Here is a 20,358-nt window from a genome sequence, read left to right as displayed (position 1 = left end):
GCTTCTGCTCCTGCCTGGTGCAGTTACCGTATCAACCTTCATTTGCTGGGCTGTAATCCTGTGTCTGTCTGTGTGAGTGGCACTAGTCACATTCAATAATACTTTGCTTTTGCATTTAGGCTTCTTCTGCACAGCCTTTACATACACATTTACACATCTCTGACTGGAGGGATTTAGGTGGATGCCATTAAATCTGTGCCTGATGTGTTTGTGCAGCAGGTAGGAAGAGTTATAGCACTGCAGCCCAGGGGTGACGGGTGTGGGAATGGCCGAGGCTGTAACACACACCAAAGGCTACAAATCCTTGGAGAATGTTAATTGAAAAGTTACATCGAATGCACAGCAGGTGGTTGGGACCATAATGGTAAAAAATCAGCTCAACCAGATGCAAGGGAGCTGCACAGCTGCCACTTTGGTAATTGGGGGTCACCGTGGGGTGGTTAAGGGGTTGCTGAATTAGGGACTGACAGAGCTGCAGTTAGGAGATGGGAACTGGGTGGCTGTCATGGCAAAATTGCACTCCCAGGTGACTCAATGACTCCACCTTTTCATCAGCTTATCTTTGTTTTTTGAGGTGAAAGGGCTGTGGAGGGGATGGAAGAACAGCCATACATGCCATGGGTTTTGACATGATTCAGTGCTGTGGTTGACCTCAGGGTGTGTTCCTCCTACAATTAAAACTGCCAGCTTTCTCTTTGCAGAAAGCAATCTCAGAGTCCCTCCCTGTTGCTGCCTTCTTCCATCAGATAGATGGCTGCCACTGCTCCACCTTCCCTCCTCCATTCTGAAGATTATTTTTTAAAACAATCCGTATACTTACATTTTGAACATAAGACCTTCCACATCCCTTCACATGCATGATTTCCTCTGAAGGAGGAAGTGTCCCGCTAGTCCAGCATTATTTGATCTTATGTGGCTTTTACCTTTCCCTTCTCTTTGATCCCAAATTTCTTGACACAAAAATAGTGGCTTTCACAAGGATCGGGCAGATTTATGGAACTCAAGGGCCGTGAGATTCTCTGAGTCTGAAACTGCCTCAACATGAAATAGAAAAAATTGCTAAGAAATGTACCATGGCCTCTTTTTTCTCTTTCTATGCAGCTTTCCTAATAAGGCAGATGAGAGACAGACAGGTTTTGCTTACAGCATTTGTAGGTGGCACTGTGCTCCTCACCCCCTCCCTGTTCCCCCTCCCTGTCCAGGTGCTGTGAGCAAGGGCACACAAGTCACACATCAGAGGCCAGCAACACTTTTGCCTAATATTGCACTTCCAGCTTTTTCTGTGCCTTCCTAAGAAGTCAGATTCCTAGAAGTATTTGTAAACAGAGCTCAGGAAGACTTCTAACTTTGCCTCAAGTAGCGCATCATGAATACTATAGTTATGAAATGAATGCCCCTAGGAGGAGCACAGATGTAGTTGGTAACCTACCCCACAGCACCGAGCTGTGCAGAGCAGAGGGAGCAGCAGAAATCAGCCCCTCCATGTGCACATACGCTACACTTTTCCTTCTCTTCATCAGTGTCTAATTAAATTCCAGTCAACCTGAACAAAAAGATGCATACTTGTTGCAGGCAGTAAATAAGGATATGTTAGGAAATGAGCATGTATGAATTTTAGCCACAAGTTGAAGAATACAAAGCAGCTGAATTATCAGAAAACTCTAGGGTACCATTTGATAGCAAATGTTTCTAATAACAACATGTAAAATTACAGATCATAGCAGTGACATCAAATCAGCATTTTCCAATTCAGAATTAATCCAAAAGCAATCCAGTCAGTATTTCTTCCATACATGACACTCCAGTCAATAGTACCATGTTATATTAACATTGCTTTCAAAAACACATGACTAAGTGTCGTTTGCCAGCCTGCAACTAGAGGTTCCCTGGAATAATCTGCATATAGGAATATATTTGATATGAAACAGCTTTGCCCTTGACTGGAAATAGAGGCAGGAAAACAAGGCTTGTTTCCTAACACCAGTCATCAGAACAAACGACTGTACCTCTTGCAATTACTACTATAGCAAAAGACCTGTCTCTGTGTTATTGGAATATTGACACAACACTTTTAATTACAGTTTGAGTAAAACTGAGGACTCAAATACAGAATAGGGAAGAGTTTCATCACTGCCTTGATGTTCTTGGTGTTATTCTGCTCAAGATGAATAACTTACAGTTTGGTGGTCACAGAGCCTGGCCTTACAGATAACAGGGTTTTCCAAGCACTTTCTGAGATCTACCATTCTTTTAGAGCTGATACCTTCCACAGAGCAGCATGACCCCATCTCACTTCCTTGCTGTCCCTAGGAGCCTGAATGCACTTTTGGAGCAAGGACATGGAGAGGACTCTGAGCTCTCAGCATGCAGTAAGGCTGGAGGTGGCCACCCACTGGGTAATGGCTTCAGCTGGGCAATTCCAGATGTGGCCTGGAGTCCTTGCACACATATAGCCACCACCAGAAGCACCAGCAGAGAGCAGTAAGTGTCATAGTGCAGCATAATCCCCTCTTCAGCCTTGTCAAGGATGGCAGGATCAGACTTCCATTCTCAGATAATAACCATTTCATGTAGGCAGTTACAAGACCTATTTATAGGGATTATTTTACCTGCCATCTTTACCCTTTAGAGGAAAGGACTGGTACTTTGAACATGTGGCAATTTTATACTACTCACCCACCCCCATATCTTTTATTTGGGTGTGTAGTATCTGGTTATGTTTCCATCTGGATGACTCTTGAGTTAGTTAGACAGTGATTGTTTTATGAAAAAATTATGAAACAAAAGTAGTTCAGGTAGACTCTGAACTGAAAGGAGGTTGGGATCATCTGACTAATGACCCACCTAGGTCTAGTTTGCCTGCTCCAAGAAATCTGGGAGAGGTGTTTACGATTAGCTGTTTGTGTAACCAAGCTATGCAAACTAGTAAAAACAAGTCGTGTGTGTGAGAGAGAGAAGGAACATTGACTGCTTTGACAACTGCTTTGCCATTGCTAAGGAAACTGCTCCCTTGGTAACCATGGTCAGTACATCTGTCTTATTTTATCTCCAATTCTCACATAGACACCATCATGGAAAGAATATTAACACAACAAACCCCCCAAACATTTCAGAAAAGGAAAAACTAATGAAAGCACGAGGTTTCTATTGATGTCTTTACTAAAAAGTTTAGGGAGATTCTGCTTTGGTGTTGATTATGACTTTGCCTTGCCTGAGATGTGCTCCTTAAATATTAACTTAAGCACAGTAATAATTTATTCTTTTGTTCTGCTTTGTACTTCTTTAAAATGTGATACTTATTTTATGATCTGAAAGATAACAACAAACTTTAGAGAGGTCTCTGAACTTTTTGGATCAGGAACATGTGACATCAGCAAGAGCTTTCTTGACAGTTCTGTTTAGATCCTTTAACAAGGAGGAAAACCAGAAACATGCACAGAAATCAAAAACTGGATGGAGTTTTTGCCACTTTTTAGTGAAATCAGAATATTTTCCTGTACCTACCAATAAATCAGATGTGAAATATTGATAGAAATACAACTTTACACAAAAAATGCCCACAAAACCACCAAATCTAATGAAACAGAAGAAATATGTCTGTTACAGAGGATGCAAACAGTCCCTAAGGCTTTCTATTCATAATATCAGGCACTATGAACATCCTTTGGGTAATCTTTTGCCTCAGCGATAAGAATTCTACTACGCTGCGTTAGCAGCACCAGAGGTACACAGGTTTCTCAGTAACTTTAAGAGTAGCATTTTCCTGGTCTTGTAAAGAAGAGAAAAAACTTGAATGATGGTGAAAGAGCAGGTAAGAACTTACACACAAATTTGAAAGTATTTGTTCTCAAGGTGGGCCATAGTGACTGCATGATAGAGGGACCAGGAGAGCCAGGGCTGTGGTTTGTGGATTTACTGTGACTGCATGCATAGCTACAGCATTATCTATTTGATAAGAAAAGCCACCATTCAAGCTCAGACCACTTCTCTAGCCTTGTGCCCCTTCTCTAACAGCAGCTGGCAGGAGAAGGCTGGAGAAGAGCTTAAGGACAAGGCAATCATGGTGGTACCTCTCCATGTACTCTGCCAGTGTCTCAGTAAAAGAAAAGTGATGTCTGTAACAGCCCACCAGAGATACAAGGATGCTGACTGATGGAAAATTTTGGGCTAGTGTACTGATCTCAAGAACAGAGCAGAGATAGCAATCCATGGCTTCTCACGGTGGTGTGAGCATACTAGCACCTCACTAAAGAGTTGTGTCACATGCTTTGTGGTGGGAATTAGCTCTGTGTGAAAAGTTACTCACAGCTTCTTTCCTTTGAGTAACCTTGTTGATGACAACATGATAAAGCAATAACTTAGCTTCAGCTGAGACAAACAACCCAGCATCCATTCCTATAGCATGAATATGGTAGTTGTATCGCCATCAGCAAACCTACTTTCACATCAGCTATATATTCATGATATATCTTTCCTTTATATCTATTCTTTTTTAGGAAAAATAATGCAGTGTGAGCTATTGTCACTGGTATTTGATTTCCCACTGCAGAAGTTTTGAGACATTAGTAAAACATAAATGCCATTTTACTGCTCTGTCATGTAGCCTCACCTTTCAATTTTACAAGTAGCATTTGTAACCGATTTATTTACCCAAGGCCATTTAATATAAGCAACACAGCAATTAGTGCTCATGAAACATTGGGTTTAACTTTACCTAGAAGCCAGAAGCAGTTGTACCAATACCGCTGGTGTAAGGGAGTTGCCATGAGTCATTTCTTCCAATTCTTTCCCTCTCACACCTCCAGATCCAGTGGCACACCCAGAAGAAGCTGTGCTTTTCCTTCTCCTGCATGAAAACAAGGGGAAGAGCATCTCAGCCCTTCCAGGAGCTGAATGTGACTACATGGACTACCAAGGCCTTGGATATCATCAGGGAACAGCAAGGTGTTCCCTAAGGAGCAGGGAGCCAACACAGACACCATGGCCAGCTGGCACAGTGTGGAGGGAGCCCCTCTCTGCAGTACCTGAGTAGGAGGAACAGGCAGACCTGCAGATGGTGGCCAGGTCCAACCAAAAGCCTAGGTCATAAGGCGAAATTGCAATGAGGTCAACCTGGAAGTGAGCCTGTAGGTCAAGACAACCAGCGTAGCTCACAGAAAGGAGCAAATGCCCCGGGTCAAACTTAAATGGGCTCCCAGAGCTGTGGGAAGTGCTTAGAGGAACCAGGTGAGGTTGATTAGAGCCATTAAGGCTTATCAGTGCCCTCAGGGGCTTGGAAAATTCCACAATAGGAGGAGCCAGCTATATAAAAGATACTCACCCAGTTACTAAAGCCCTGATGCTTTCGCCACCTTCAGTACTAAGGAAACTGCTGACAACTTTCTTTTCAACTACTTCAGAAAGCAGTGTTACTATGAGGAAGAGCGGTTTCCTTTTGTTTAAGTAAAAAACCCAAGCAAAAACCGGCTCCCCCCTCAAGAGTCCCACACCACCCCAAAACCCAACAAGCTACATTACTAGAGAAAATTGAAAAATAATTACCACTGACAGATCATAGATTCACAGACTGGTTTGTGTTGGAAGGGAGCTTAAAGCTCAACCAGTTCCAACCCCCTGCCACAGGCAGCAACACCTTCCACTAGACCATGTTCCTCAAAGCCCTGTCCAGCCAGGCCAAGATATAAGGATTCATGTACACAAATATGTTAGAGGTTTTGTGGAAGACCACACTTTGGCAAGCTTGCTTGTTCTAACCTGTCTCTGCAGCTGTGCAGGTATATAAAGTCCTTTGAGTTTGGATCTAGGCAGTGTAAACCAGACAAGCAAACCACTTGTAATAGCAGCACATGCTTTTTGAAGCGTATTAACTACTGCCACCACATGATGCTGAACCTTCTCGCCAGTCACTTGCTATGGGATAACTCTAAGATTAGGCAGGAGAAGGCTGACATGTGAAATCTGTGCCACTTACTTAACCACTCTGTCAAAATGAATTGGGCTGCTCTTGCTGCGTTAGCCTAGAGAAACAAGTGGCAGGGCCTTGGCTGGCATATGCCTATGGAGTGGGGAGTGAGCCTTCGCCTCCATGTGTCAGGTTGACAAAGCCTCGGGGTGGGGGGGGTGAGGGGACAGGGCTCTGCTGTGGTCTCTTCATGTCAGCCAAGGACCTTCTCAAATGGGTATCTGAAGGCTCATGCTCCCACTCATTGCAGTGTGTGGGAGCCCTTGGGTAGAGTGGTGCCAAGACTGCTCTGAAACTAGCTGGTGTGGTTTTGAGGGTGACTGAATGATGACTGAGATGACAAGCTGGCTGGACAAGGGCTCGCAAGAAAGTAGGCCAGCAAAAATTTCTAATTCAGATAAAAATACCTTTGTAGTCTTTGTAGTGAGGGAGAGCAGCGGCACTCAATCTAAATGTCTCTATCCAAAGAATGAGCAAGAAAGAGCTTTCTTAGATCCTTTACCTTTACTTAAAAGAGACAAGAGATGATCTGACAGCAGGTTCATTAGGCTCAGCTTCCAATAATGAGGCTGTCGTAGGACTCATCTTACAGCTGAGCCCGTTGCCTGCACAGCCTGCAGCCACTTGCTGAAGAGCTTCTGCCACCTCCAAACACACACTGCCCTCTCTAGATCTTCATCTAAAAGAGGAAAACATCACAATTAAAAGCAAAACAGACTGTAGCTCTCCTGAGAATAATTTATTCACAAATCTCTTTCCTAGACCAAGGCACACTTCATCACGAGGTTTTGTTAGACACCTGGGGAGTGGTGCTGTGCCTAATGGTCAGGAACCCTCCTGAGCTGGCTGGGAAAGGAGATGTCCCCGAGTGTGGTGGGGGGCAGGAATGGTTTGATGAACTGAAGATGCAGAAAAAAGAACACAAAACAAGTTTGGAAGGGACATGAAGATCATGCTTAATTCAAAGGAGTTTGCCCTTGAGACCCATGGAGAACACATCAGCTGGCTCCAGCTAATGTGTTTTCTCCAGCACTCCAGAAAAAAAGAGCCGAAGTACAGTATGTACTCGTCTGCTGAGACATTTAGATTGGCTACTAATACTCTGCAAATGTTTATAAAGAAAACAAAATGTGGATGATAGCCATTTTCATTAAAGCAAGCTGATTCAGTTCACCCTGAATCACAGGATCCCTGAGCCATTTTGGAGACTTCTGCTTCACAACAGCACTGAGGCTGTGTGGCTCTTGCTGCTGGTTGCTTGCTTGATGGGTCTGATACACACAGCTGCAGGTGGAGGCATTGCCAGGGCCAGGTATCTGCTCAATGTCTGCAAGGTGAAGGTTAATATCCCTTGGCCCTGCCACCTCAGTTTGATTTTAATCAAGTCAAAGCCGAGAGGAGGAAAAAGACAGAATTGAAACTTCAAGCGTTACCTGCTCAGGGCAGAGTTCCCTCTTGTGTACTATGTAAAACTGTCAGAAAATTTGGTGGCTGGTTCCTTGGGTGCAGATCATGATCTTCCTTTGGGCCAGGCAGCACATCTCTCTTGAAACCAGGAGCACAGATGTTTTATGATGTTCTGGGAATGTTTCCCATCTCTGTCACCTGCTGCACCTCATCACCCACATATTTATGCCAGTAAAGCATGAGAATCCCATACTGGTTTATATATACCATGCCCATGGCAGAGCCTTCAAAACAATGGGAACTGCAGTTCTTGAACCATTGCTCTCTGTAACTGTCCCTACCTCCAAAATAAGTGACTTTGCCAACCTTGCAATGAAGGAACTGACAACAGTGATGAAAGCAGAGACATAATTTCATGTCCACCCCAGTAATTCTCTTTACTGAAATAACGTAAACCCTGGGGATTAATTTGGCTCATTGTGGGCGGGTGCTGTCTAACTCGCCCCAGTTGGCTCTAGCTGAAGCTGTGAAGCCTACAAAGCCATGGCCTGACACACACTGGCACCTGAGTCAAAATGTCCTGATGAGCTGTGAGACAGAAACAAATGCCCATGGGACTGGTTGGAGCAGCAATTGTACTAGGGTGCTCTCAGCCATCAATAGCATCCTTTCGCAGTGGTGCCAAAATCAGACTGGGTCATGGCATAAGCCACAAAGGGCCTGTTTCTCCCATGCTGCCTTCTTGCACCAGTGACACTGCAGTCCAAACTATCCATTGAGATATCAAACAATCCCAAATCAGCCTGTCTGGTAGAATTTTGTATCTACTGCCTGCAGATGGGTCAGATTGCCCTCTCCTCCCCAGGACGTCTTCTAGCTAACCCCATTTTCCTTCTGTCTCCTTGTCATTTCCTTATCTTGACGCCTGTTTATGTTATGTGTGTCTATGTTCTACATGCTGGAAGCCTAATTTGAAGCCAAAAATGGCACTGCCTATGTCTCGTGGTGTCCCTAGCCACCACACGTCCCACCCTCCCGGCAGAACTACAGCCAAAAAAGTTTGCTTCTCTTTCGGCGCTGCAGTGCTTTCGGATGTCAGAACCAGTGTCAGCCCTCTTCAGAGACTTGAGCAACTGCTGTGAATTTAAAACAAATATTTTTCATCTTAAATGCCATGGCAGGTCAGCTAAACAGAAAAGAATAGCTGGTAACAGGCTCAGAAGGACGGCGGGGTGGAGTGTTTACAGCTCCATCAACAGCTCGGTGTTAATGAGCTGAGTCCGAAAATTACTTCTCTATTGATGAAGGCATGGATGGAGTGCACAGATGAGAAAGACAGTGATTGCCTCTGGCTGCAGGCAGAACTTGGAGTGTTTATTTTTCACTTTCGATTGAACTGGTTTTTTGGAGAGTGCAGTAAAGTTCTGAAAACCGCAGTCATGCAGCTGCCTGTCGCCTGGCACATGCATCAGCCCTGCAGCTCCAGCTCTAGGGGTGCAGGATCTCATCCTGCCGCAAGGAGCATCTGTCTGTGCATGGGAAGTCAAAAATTAAGCTGTGAAGTTGGCTCTTTGTTCTGTGTGTTGTGTGTGCACATGTGTGTACTCATGCATGCCTTTTAACCAAACCTGCTAGGTAGGAACAATTTGAATGTTCTAGACTGAGTAGAGGTAAAAGGACTGCAAATATGTCAGAGGAAGCTTATCCTGCATTGCAACTGTGGTAACTAATGGGAATGTTCTCATGCAAGATGTTATTTCTGCCCCTGATCTTTCCCTTTTCTTTGCTTTCTGTAGGAGACATTGGTGGTGCTATGGCTGAGCAAAGTGGGACAAGAAAGATGTCATCTCCTTGTCTCACTCTGGAGGATGCTCCTTTTGAACTTCCAAAGTATCAGTGATGCAAATGGTGAGTTTGTCCAGGACAGCTTCTTCTGTTCAGTGTGGCCATTATTTTTGAGAGATTTTTTGCACAGCATTTCCCTATAGGGGAGTTTTAGTGTGTTGAATTGTGCTGTAGCTAAGGGCTGATGTGTACAACGTGAATGGCATGGTGCCACACAAGCGGTTCAAGCACATCAGCACTCAGCACTGCCCTTTGGGGTCCTGCTTATGATTTCTGAGAGAAATTTCCTATGGTTGAGGCTTTTCCATAGGTCAAGAGAGGGGACACCTCAAGAAATTCCACTCTTCAGCTATTAGTGAAATTAATTCATAATTTCTGCCATAATTTTGGATGAATGAATTTGTTGGTGTTTGTTTGAGGACCAAGGGCTGCATCAACCAACTTGCTTTTTTGTTCCTGAAGGAAAATTATTTCTTATCTTAAACAGCACTTTCTGCTTATAGAGAATCAGAGAACCATTTAGGTTGGAAAAGTCCTTTAATATCAAGTCCAGCTGATAACCTAACACTGCAAAGTCCACCACTAAACCATGTCCCTAAGTGTCACATCTACATGTCTTTCAAATACCCCTAGGGATAGTGACTCCACTGCTTTGCTAAGGAGCCTGTTCCAATGCTTGACAACCTTTTCTATGAAGAAATTCTTCCTAATATCCAATTTAAACCTCTTCTGGTGCAACTTGTCCTATCACTTGTTACTTGTGAGAAGAGACCAACACCCACCTCTTTCCATCCTCCCTTCAGGTAGTTGTAGAGAGCAATAAGGTCTCCCCTGAGCCTCCTTTCCTCCAGATTGAACAACCCCAGCTCCTTCAGACATTCCTCATAAGACTTGTGCCCCAGACCCTTCACCAGCTTTGTTGTCCTTCTTTGGGCTCATCGCAGAAACTCAACATCTTCCTTGTGGGTCCAAAACTGAACACAGTGCTTAAGGTGCAGCCTCATCAGTGCTGGGTACAGAGGAACAATAGTGCCGGCCACACCATTTCATGTACAAGCCAGGATGCTGCTGGCTTTCTTGGCCACCTGTGCGCAAGCTGCTCTGTAACCTTCCCCTGTACTGAGATCAGAGTGATGGGCCTGTAGCTCCCTGGATGCTCTTTCCAGCCCTTCTTGTAGATGGGTGTCGCATTTACCAACTTCCAGTCAACTGGGACCTCCTCAGCTTGTCAGGAATGTTGATAAATGATTTAAAATTTGTAGTATATTTTAAAACACAAACAACAGAAATAGTTCTAAATGCTTGAAACATGCTTTTAAACTATTTAGCAGTACAGAGAAAGTCTACCCTGTTGAAGGCATACTGCAGAAATGTTAACATCCTCTCAAGGTAAATCAAGTAATGGACTGTTGGCCTATTTTTCAAACCGTTTCTCCTCAGTAACTTGACATTTGATAGGATTATCTATTACTGTTGGATTTTGTTTGACTCTCTGGTATGCCTGAGAAGATTGTCATCTTGTGATTTAAAGATAATAGAGCCAAGCATGTGAAACTGCACACAGAGAATAAACCTTTGACTCAGAACTGACTATTTTGTTAAAAAAAGGGGACAACTTTGTCTTGAGCTCAGTTTGATACACTTGCAGCTAATGAAATTATCCAGCAATAACTTTCCATTCTAAATATTGCCATGCTATTTTTAAAAGGCTCCTATGGCATTCCACACAGAGCAGCCCCAGCTAACAATAAGAGATATCTGAAGAGGGTGAGTTTGATTAAAGACTTGTGACAATAGCTAATGTAAGCTTTAACTAAAAATGTCAACTCCATTTGTTTTCAGCTTAAAGAGTTTCTGGATCAGAATGTGTAGGAGTTATAACAATTTCAAGATTACACTTGACCTAGTAGAAAAGATGATCATGTAAAAAGTGACATAAACTGTGACTCTGTGTGTGTGTGCACAAGTGTATCTGTGTGCCTGTGTATGAATATGTCAACACTGGCAAAGAACTTCACTGTTACAGTTTGCAAAACCTGCAACATCTATTTTCATTATTAGACTCACAACTGGCAATTATAAAACCAAAACTGAATGAGTTGGAGTGGCCTTTTTATTACATATGGTTTTATTCTTTGAATTTCAAAATTACCTAGCATGCATTTTAAACTTTGATACAATTTGCAGCCTGTTTTCATTTCCATTTAAAAGGGCTAAACACTTGTGCCTCTGCTTTGCATTGTAATTGCATGTAACTGATTTGCACAGCAGAACAAAAACTAATTTTCAGATTATGAATCATGCACTAAGAAATAATTATTGTTTTAAGAGAAAAAAAGCTGTTCTCCACATTTTCCCATCTTGCCCAATTTATGAGAACTCTTAGCCAGTTTGCAGGTTGCCAGCCTTCCCAGAACACCATCTATTACTCTTTAGGGGCTCGAAAAAGGTAGACAGAAACATGAGGCATGCAACTGTTTTGACTGCATTCTTTTGCTTGCAACATAACACTTGCCTTTTATTATTTTATCTTCAACAATCAAGGGGTGACTAAATGGTTGCAGGTGGTGATGAAAATAAAAGCCATCCATCATTATTTATTAGGCATGAAAAAGATACACAATAATGTAATTTAATCCCAGAGCAGACAATTATTTCCACATATTGATAATACAATGTGAAAACTGTCATGAATCCTAATGTGATGTTCGCCTTTATTGGTGAACCACTAGTAGCAATGCAAATAATGAAATTGTATCAAAAAGGAAAAAAGTAATTATTTGCATATACCAATAGCGTTGTAGAGAAACACATCATTTCTAACTTTGGAAAATATAATCATGGCTTGTGTGTTACTTTGGTTTTGAAGTTTGCAACTGCAGAAGCAAAATGCTCCTCTAAGTAAATATTTTATTGATTTCTGCATCATCAAAATAATTTCACAAGTTTTGATAAGGGAACTTTAAAGCCATGAACATGCAGCTTCAGTATCATCAGAATCGGTTTAGAGACACTTGCAGATCTCTGCCAATCTATTCACATATTTGTGCACAACACTTCCTCCATTAAAAATAATTTAAGAAATATCTTTGCTCCATCTGAGCCTGGTTCAAAGCCCATTAAAGTCATCAGAAAGACTCTCATTGATTTTGCTGGGTGTTAGACAGAAACCCTTTGTTGCTGCTTTCTATAAATAAAGTTGAACTCCAGAACTCTGCTTTGGGCAGAGCAGTTCTCACATATAGATTTATACAGATGACATTCACCCCTGAGCCGATGCAAACATGTGCCACTTAAGGTCCACTGATGTCTCATTTTGAGGGGGTAAAAGTTCCTTCTGGCTGGACAAAAATATACATTTCTTTATAAATAGGCAACTGTACATGCAAAGTATATCTGCAACCCCACAGATAATTTACATTTGAATTACCATGTCTGGGCATGCAAATCAGGTAATTACTTGCTCACATATAACCGGCCATTTGCATGCACAAATACCTATTATATGCATTCAAGTCACAGTAATGTGTCTGCAGCATTTAGCTTATCTCAAGAGGAACTACAGAAAGGAAAAGGTTTACATTATCTCTTATGGACTTGGCATCTTCTAGGGTAATATGAGTGATATTTGAAATCATTAGGAGATCAGTAAACTTTCTGGATTTGTTGTCCCTTAAACTGAAGTCTCTTAGACTTGAATCTGCAAGAGGCTATTCCTGGAGTACCTGTGGCAACAAAGGTATTGAAAATTGAGTTACAAATGGGGAGAGTCTCTTTTCCACTTTACAAACATGGACCATGAAATGGTAAAGCCCACCCTGAGAAATACTTCTGAACCCACAACAACATTTTCAGAGGGCACCTTTGGGAAGATGGAGAGCACATCTTGGGCAAGTCATGTGCTGGGAACAGACACAGGGTTGGAGTGGGAGAGACGGTGTGGGGGCATCTTTGCTCAACCTCTCCCAAGCTTGGAAGAAGCTGATTTTCTTCAGCACCTGATTTCCCAATGATCTCAGCTCCTACCACTCTACATTTAGGAAAGAGCAGAGATGTCAAGTGCGGTTTCCCAGTTTACTGGGTATTATCCATCTCTCTGTGAGCACGTGATGGACACAAGCTGGTCTGATCATCACCTGAAATGTAACAGCAGCAGCTGTTTTGGGAAGCACACATACTGGAGGATGTGGTAACAGCCAGGCTGGAGGGACACCCACATCGAAGGGGAAAGGGTCCAAGCACAGCTCCACCACCCCAGGGCAGCAGGGTGCTGGTGGCAGGGGAGGACCAGAGGAGAAGAGTGGTTGCACTTTCACTTTTGCCTTGTGTTTAGGCTGTTGGTAGAAAGACAAGTGGCTTTACAAAAAGCCACAATGCAAGTTGTTTTTCTCCATTAATCAGTGCTTTTTTTTTTTTTTCAGCTGCCTGGCTTCATCACATTTGTTTGTCTTTCTCCCTCCAACTGAGCAGGGGGATCTGATTTTCCTGAATTTGGCTGAAGAGACAATTGAAGTTTTCTTTGTTTACAATGAAAGCAGGAGTGATTATTTGAACATTTTGAAGAAATCACACGGTATTTTAAGAGTCTGTAAAATTACAAGAAAGGTGATGGGAAGTCATCAGATGTTATTTTCTTTAAAATGACATGGATGGTTTTAAAAAAGTGAACCCATGACGTCTGAAGAGTTCCACCAAACGGCCTGGGAACTGGTGGCAGATTTGTGAAAACATGCTGGAAATGTTTTGTTGATATTCCTGCTGACATTAGGGGCAGATCCTGCATGTCACCACAAATATTTGGCAGTGGAGAAAACCAGAGATTTTGTTCAGCTCTGTTTGGAATCAGATAGCAAATTGATCTTGGAGGCTCTCCCTGGAACTCTTCATATTTTTGGAAAACAAAAGATTTTCAGAGGAAGCCCTGTTTTTATTATGCATGAGATTGTTATGGGAGGAGAAAAGGGAGTCTGTGACTTACACAAAAGAAGAAGGGAATCAGAGCTGTTGCTGGAATTGAACAGATTATTCCTGGCCTTAGCTTTGTGTACTTTTTCCCCAGGAACATGGATTTTTATGTGAGAAAAGATTATTTCTGATTTATTTATTATTTATTAATTTATTATTCTGTCTTCTGTGCCTCATACAATGGAAGATCAGTTACCTGTGGGGCCAGTAAATGGTCCTGCTGGGAGCTGAGGGAAGGGAGTATGCCCAGAGCACACCACAGCGCTGGGAAACACTGCTGTGATGGGATGGTACTCATGATCACCTAAGATGGGACACGGTCCTTCCTGGCAGTGCTCAGTCATCCTTGCCTCCCTTGTTCTGCTGTTGCTCCAAGTGGGTGATTAGGCACATAGAGTCCTTACTCTTCCTTTTGATCCACCATCTACATGACCTGGCTGAAATCCCAGACCCAAAGAGTTTTTCCCTTAACTGCAGCCAATATTTCGCCTCGTCTTCCAGTAAGTGATGGTGTGTCCTCTGTGGCAGCAAGGGTAGTGCCCTTGCTCACCACGGCAGTATCATCTCCCCATCTCCTAGCTGTCTTCCTTTGATTTTTGGGAAGAGCCCAGGAGAGCACTGGGAGGAAATACCTCAGCAGTATTTCACCTCTATGGCCTAAAGAGAAACCCAGGAAAGCTGGGAACCCGGTTCCCAGCAATGTGACCTGCCCTCCCTGCCAGACACCACACGTTTCTGTGTGAAATGGCTCAACTATGAAGTAGCAAAATGTCCCAGAGGTGACAAGGGAGGACCTTTTGAGGATCCATGCTGTGTACGCTTGTATGGGTTGGTGGATTCCAGATGAAGCAAAGAAAAACTCTCCATGGGAAGCTTCTGACTTCATAGATTGCTCAAACACTAACCATGTTTAGCAAAGGGCTGGATGTGATAAACTAGATTCATACAGCAACCCAAGGAAAAAACAACAGGGGAATGTGGCAAGCAGTCAGTTTTGTGGTCTGAACCTCACAGGAAGGACATGTTTTCACATCAGACCCAGGCTGCAAGAGCTAGGCTGAAGCAGAAGAAACAGAAGAGACTTCTTGCAGTACATCTGAGTTATTTCAACACCGCCACTTTTGCTCTCAGACAACATTTCCACAGTGAAAGGCTGATCCCACTGCTATTCAAACCAACTCACCTCCCCAGATACAGTCCTGTCATGCAGCTAGCCACTAGTCGTGCCTGAAGCAGGACTGTGTATTCATGACACCTAGATTTTGTTGTCTTACTCTGATCTGTCCCGCATTATGTGGAGGGTGTCACGAGGCAGATGTGAGACAAGTCACCCTGCAATGAAAAAGGAGCAATCCTCTTCAGGGGACAGCTCATGAGTGTCATCATCCAGTCTTCAGCATGGTGCTTAAGTGGGTGAGGACTAAATGGAAAGAATCCAGTAGAAACCAGCACTGGGGCTGGAAGACTAAGGAAGGAGATAGAGAACTGGGGCTGGTCAAGGTAGAAACAGGAGATGTCACATGTAAAAGGCTGTTGCAGAGGGGCAGGGATTAAACTATTCTCCCTGACTATGGGGGATATGAGAAGTTGTTGCAGGCTTACATTTCAGTAAGTAAAAACTTTCTAATTATAAAAGTAGCTCATAATAGAAAAGGCAACAGATCTTTTATGGGCACTGCAATAATCAATTACTATAACTAAACTTGTTTACTTTCAGAAAAATGTTGGAAAGTATTGTTTTCATAACTCACAGCAAATCTTCCTCAAGTAAACATCCTTTCCCATCTTATGTCTGCTGTGTCTTCTACCTCTCCTCCCAGGCAGTGATGAATGTAAAAAAGCAGTGGGTGGGAAGAAACACAGATAAATATTTTGTAAGTAATGTACTATATATGTAGGGCGCAGATAGAAATAGCATTGTGTTCATTCTGTTTTCATTCTCACCAGCACAAATCAGGACTAAATCCAGTCACCAAACTCCTTCTACACATAAAAATGGAGAAAGTGAGTGGTGAATGAATGTGTCGCAAAGAGTTGAATGTGGATTTTTGGTAAGCCAGCATCTTTGTTTTATTATCTAGTCATGCTTCTGTGCAAGAAGACTGAGTCCACTCATTATATGCATTTTTCTCAAGAGCCAACACTGTTATGGGATAAACTGGAGACAGTGTGGGTGGAGCACAATAGTATTAAAAAACTCAAGCAAAGTCTCCTTTTTTGTTTTCCTATATAAGAACAAATCATTTATTCCCCGCTGGATTTCATGAGCGTGTTATTTACCACTGTTTACTGTAACTAGCTTCCTATTATTACAAAAGTTGGCAGAGTGAGCATGGATCTGTAGCTTGCCCAGTTGCATTCCAATTCCTTTCTGCCAAAATTTGAAAAATGGGTTTTCCATGCACCTATCAGATGTAGGAATATATTTAACTGTATTTCTTATTCCTACAGATGCCAGCCTCATTGTCAGAGTCATCAGGAATATGCCTAACCCTCTCTTTCTCCATCAAAACGCTCTCTGATGGTCATCCTATGAGCACCCAGAGGAGAAGGGACTATCGCAGGGCTGCAGAACAGCAGCACTATACCCAGCCTAATTTTAGCTTGGTTAGCTTGACTCCTACACACACCAGCACTTAACCCAGCCTGAGCTAATTTATCCCAAGGAGGAGGTAACCAGATATTTCTGCACAGCACCTCATCAGTTCTGCATAAACTTGCTTTACAGGGTGTCACTGCCAGGTGGATTTGTCCAGCCTCTCCCTGGAAAGTGTTGCCCAATACCACACCAGTAGGAAGGTGTGCTGAGCAGCAGGAAAAGCACCACACAGCTCTTGCCTTTACTTCACCAGGTATGCAAGGACAGGGGTTATGCTCCATCACAGAATGCCCAAGTAGGGCAGTGGAGGAAAATGTGGAAGAGAGAGTAGATTGGGGAAATAGCCCCCAAAACCAGGATTAGCCCAGGGGCAGCCCCACAGGACTAGCTCGGGGTTCTCCAAAGGCTGCTAGAGCTGCATGAACATGCCCCAGAAAGGGACTCAGTGGTCTGTGAAGGATGAATAACATGGCAGTAGGCAGACTTGAGCTGCATGTGTTTGCACTGGAGAATCTGTTCTGAGTTTCTGTTTTACATTTCCAAGAGGCCTGTGCCCTTTGTAAATAGAGGGGCTGAGTAAGCCACAGGAAGATCTGGTGTGCTTGTGAGAGCACCGGCCCAATAAATGGATATATATTTAACTTTCTGTTTGGTGTTATTTTCTCTCTGCCTGGGCAAACAATATTCTGACTGCTTCCTAGTCCTAATCAAACTGCAGGGTACTAATAAAACAAATCCAAACTAATAAATCACATTTTGTCAGTATTAATCCTCTTAGAATTATCAGGTTTTCACATCCCTAGATAGGAGTAGTACTGTCTGACATAAAGTTGAGAGATAAAAGTAGGATAAAAGAATCATTACTATACAACAGCGTTAATACAAAAATATGATTGCAAAGTCTGAACTTGATTATTATTTAAAACATGTGTTGGGTGGAGGCACCAGCCGGCAGGAAGCATCTGATGCTGGTGAACCCACACAACCTCAGCATGACTGACTTTTGAGTATGAATGTAAAAGATTTATTAATTTAATTTTTTAAGATGTTCTATTTGTTTTGAAAACATTTGGGGTTGCAAAACACATGAATCCTGTAACTATTTCCATAAAGCCTGGAACAGTGGAACAACATTAGAGGGGGTGGGGAACATTGGTATATTTTTTTTTCTGGGAAGAATTTCCATTAAAATTAAATCTAGTTTAATTATAGCTCCTCAGTAGTGAGTATGTGATTTCTGATTATGTCCCTGGTGGATGCTCAGGTTGGTACTGCTGTGGTTGTATTGAGGTCTGCTCCATTTCATTACTTTTTCCTTGAAGAGAAACCTCACTGGTATTCGTGGAAACCATGTGTCGCTTTGTGCAGTGTGTCATTATGTATTATCATATCATACCGTTTAAAAAACCTTGCATTGTTGCTTCTGGTTGGATTCTTTTTATGTGGAGTACAGATGGCATTATTCTAGGTAATTCTCATTCTTAATTCCAGCCCTCAAGCCCATCAAACAAAGAGAAAATTGTAGATGGATATGAACTAATTTCTTGGTATATATCCAAAACCCACAAATAATTAGGATGGTAGAAGCTCAAAAGCTCTGTAGATTTGGTTTGGACACACACTCAAGCTTGACTCTTGTGCAAAGCTGTAGGGGAACCTCCATAATTAAAGCCGTGCTCCATTACACTGGTGTAAACAAAGTCCGTGGTTACACCAGGGAAAGAGAGAGTTCAGAAAATGACCCCCTGGCTGAAGATCTCAGGAGAAAAGATATTTTTTTGTGAGATTTCTATTACTTCCTGTTTCTGGTCAGGTTCAGGTCAAGAACAGCTTTCTCACAGTGCTGGGGCACTGGTGTTCCCATCCCCGAGAGACCAGGAAGCACTGAGGAGCATGGAAATAAAGCTGAGACAAGCTTTCACAGTGCAGAAAAGCAGTGCTTTCGCCTCGGTGGGAGAAATGGGTAAAGGTCGATTTTATTTTGTCTGAACTTGTTCCTCTACCCACTGGCTGTGTGGAAATAACAGTGTGAGATAAGAGACTATAGTAATGGGTCTGAGCCACCTCACATATATGACATGACTTGGAGACTGGAAACACATCTCATTGCAAATGACACTAACGGTGCTTCTTTCCTTTCTTTTAAAGCAGAGGGTGTCCCTGATTTTGTTTTTGATAGTAAGTGCAGTTATTTTGTAACCCATGGCTCCTACTTACCACCAAATGATATCACAGCATGACCGAACTCAACAGAAAAAAACCTAAGCATGCAACGTGACTACAATTCTTTGCACCCCATGCTCAATGCTCAGCCAAAAACAACATCCTGGAAAGATGCTGTCTCTTCTGCAACTAAAGTGAAGGGAAAGGCTCCATGTATGGGAAGAGAAAGGCTCACAACATCAAATTTAAGTTGCCAGCTACACCACACTGTGTTGTACTGACTGATCTAGAACTCTATACAGTTATTCCAACAAAAAGGTTCCAGCATAGCTTAACTGATAACCTGGTCTCCCCATACTTTGGAGATGTGCCCCATCCAGAAGACATTAAAGGTTACAGTCACTGTTCAGGGACACCCAGTGCTTCACTGCAAAGACAGGGGACATGAGCCACATAGAAGCGCAAAAGAGCTTTAGAAGGAGGCCAGACCATTTCTAAATGTCTGCTTTAGATAGCAGCATTCCCTGTCTTCTTACCACTTTCCAGAGACGTTGTCACTAGTGCTACAGCCCAATGCAATAAAGAACAAAACCAGCTGAAATTTGTGCCTTAGCAGGCAAATTTTACTGCTTGCAAGGTGAGAATATAAGATGAGTGATTTTTATATGCCATCAGCTGCTCTGCTCAGACTCACAGTCAGCATTACTTGGCAAACAAGAGGTATTTGTTGAACATTGCAGAAACCTGGAGAAGCAGCGTTAGAAAGGAGGGCTTTCATCTAAGGAAATAACCTAAACCCCTGATGATCAGGCTGTGTGAATCTCTCTTATGTCTGAGTAAGATGCAGCATCAGACCCTGACATTGATGTGGTAGTTACCCTAGAAAAAAGAAACGCTCCCCTGCCCCAACCCAGCATTTAAAACAAAGACAAGCTGGATTGACAGCGACCTACACAGACAGCTTTGGCCAGCAGTGACACTGATTGAGGCAGACTTCTCTAAACTGTTGACAGACTCTGAATGCCAGATCCCACAATAATCCTAAATGACACAAGATACAGCTTTATGTAGCTGCTGTGATTAGGGAACTTTCTGTTACAGTAGGAATGTATGAAAATGTGCACTGCGCTGTTGGGCTCCAAATATTTTTCCTTCTTGATCCCTCAGACAAGGATTTGGTGAAAGGATGTCTAACTTTAAATGGGAAACATCTTCATGAAGCTTTCCAGGGAAAAATCTGCATTTAAACAAGGAGTAGCTATCCAGCTCCAACCGCTGGGGAAATGCAGCATCCCCTTGCAGAAGCCACCTTTGGAAGATCTCTTAGTCCCTGTTTGCTGCGTTCATTCAGCTTTCGTTTTTTCATGTTTATTAGAAAAAATCTGTCACACCAGTGGTAATGAAGAGAGTACCAGTA

At 42.8% G+C, this 20,358-nt stretch overlaps 1 long non-coding RNA gene across 1 annotated transcript in view; it reads right to left on the bottom strand.

Moving 5' to 3' along the window:
- LOC130606502 (uncharacterized) overlaps positions 1–5,137 on the bottom strand; it is a 7,506-nt gene extending 2,369 nt beyond the window's left edge. The window contains exons 1-2 of the long non-coding RNA XR_008973986.1: positions 5,025–5,137; positions 821–867 (exon numbers count right to left, since the gene is read on the bottom strand). This is a non-coding gene — a long non-coding RNA (uncharacterized LOC130606502). The remainder of the gene's footprint in view (positions 1–820; positions 868–5,024) is intronic.
- Positions 5,138–20,358: the final 15,221 nt, after the last annotated feature.

The sequence above is a fragment of the Pezoporus wallicus genome, unplaced genomic scaffold (assembly GCF_028554395.1).
Source record: "Pezoporus wallicus isolate ANWC-B61680 ecotype Strahan unplaced genomic scaffold, APGP_CSIRO_Pwel_v1 contig_7073, whole genome shotgun sequence".
In the NCBI taxonomy this organism is placed as follows: Eukaryota; Metazoa; Chordata; class Aves; order Psittaciformes; family Psittacidae; genus Pezoporus; species Pezoporus wallicus.
The sequence above is the reverse complement of the archived record's forward strand: the minus strand, read 5'-3'. Positions and strand labels throughout refer to the sequence as shown.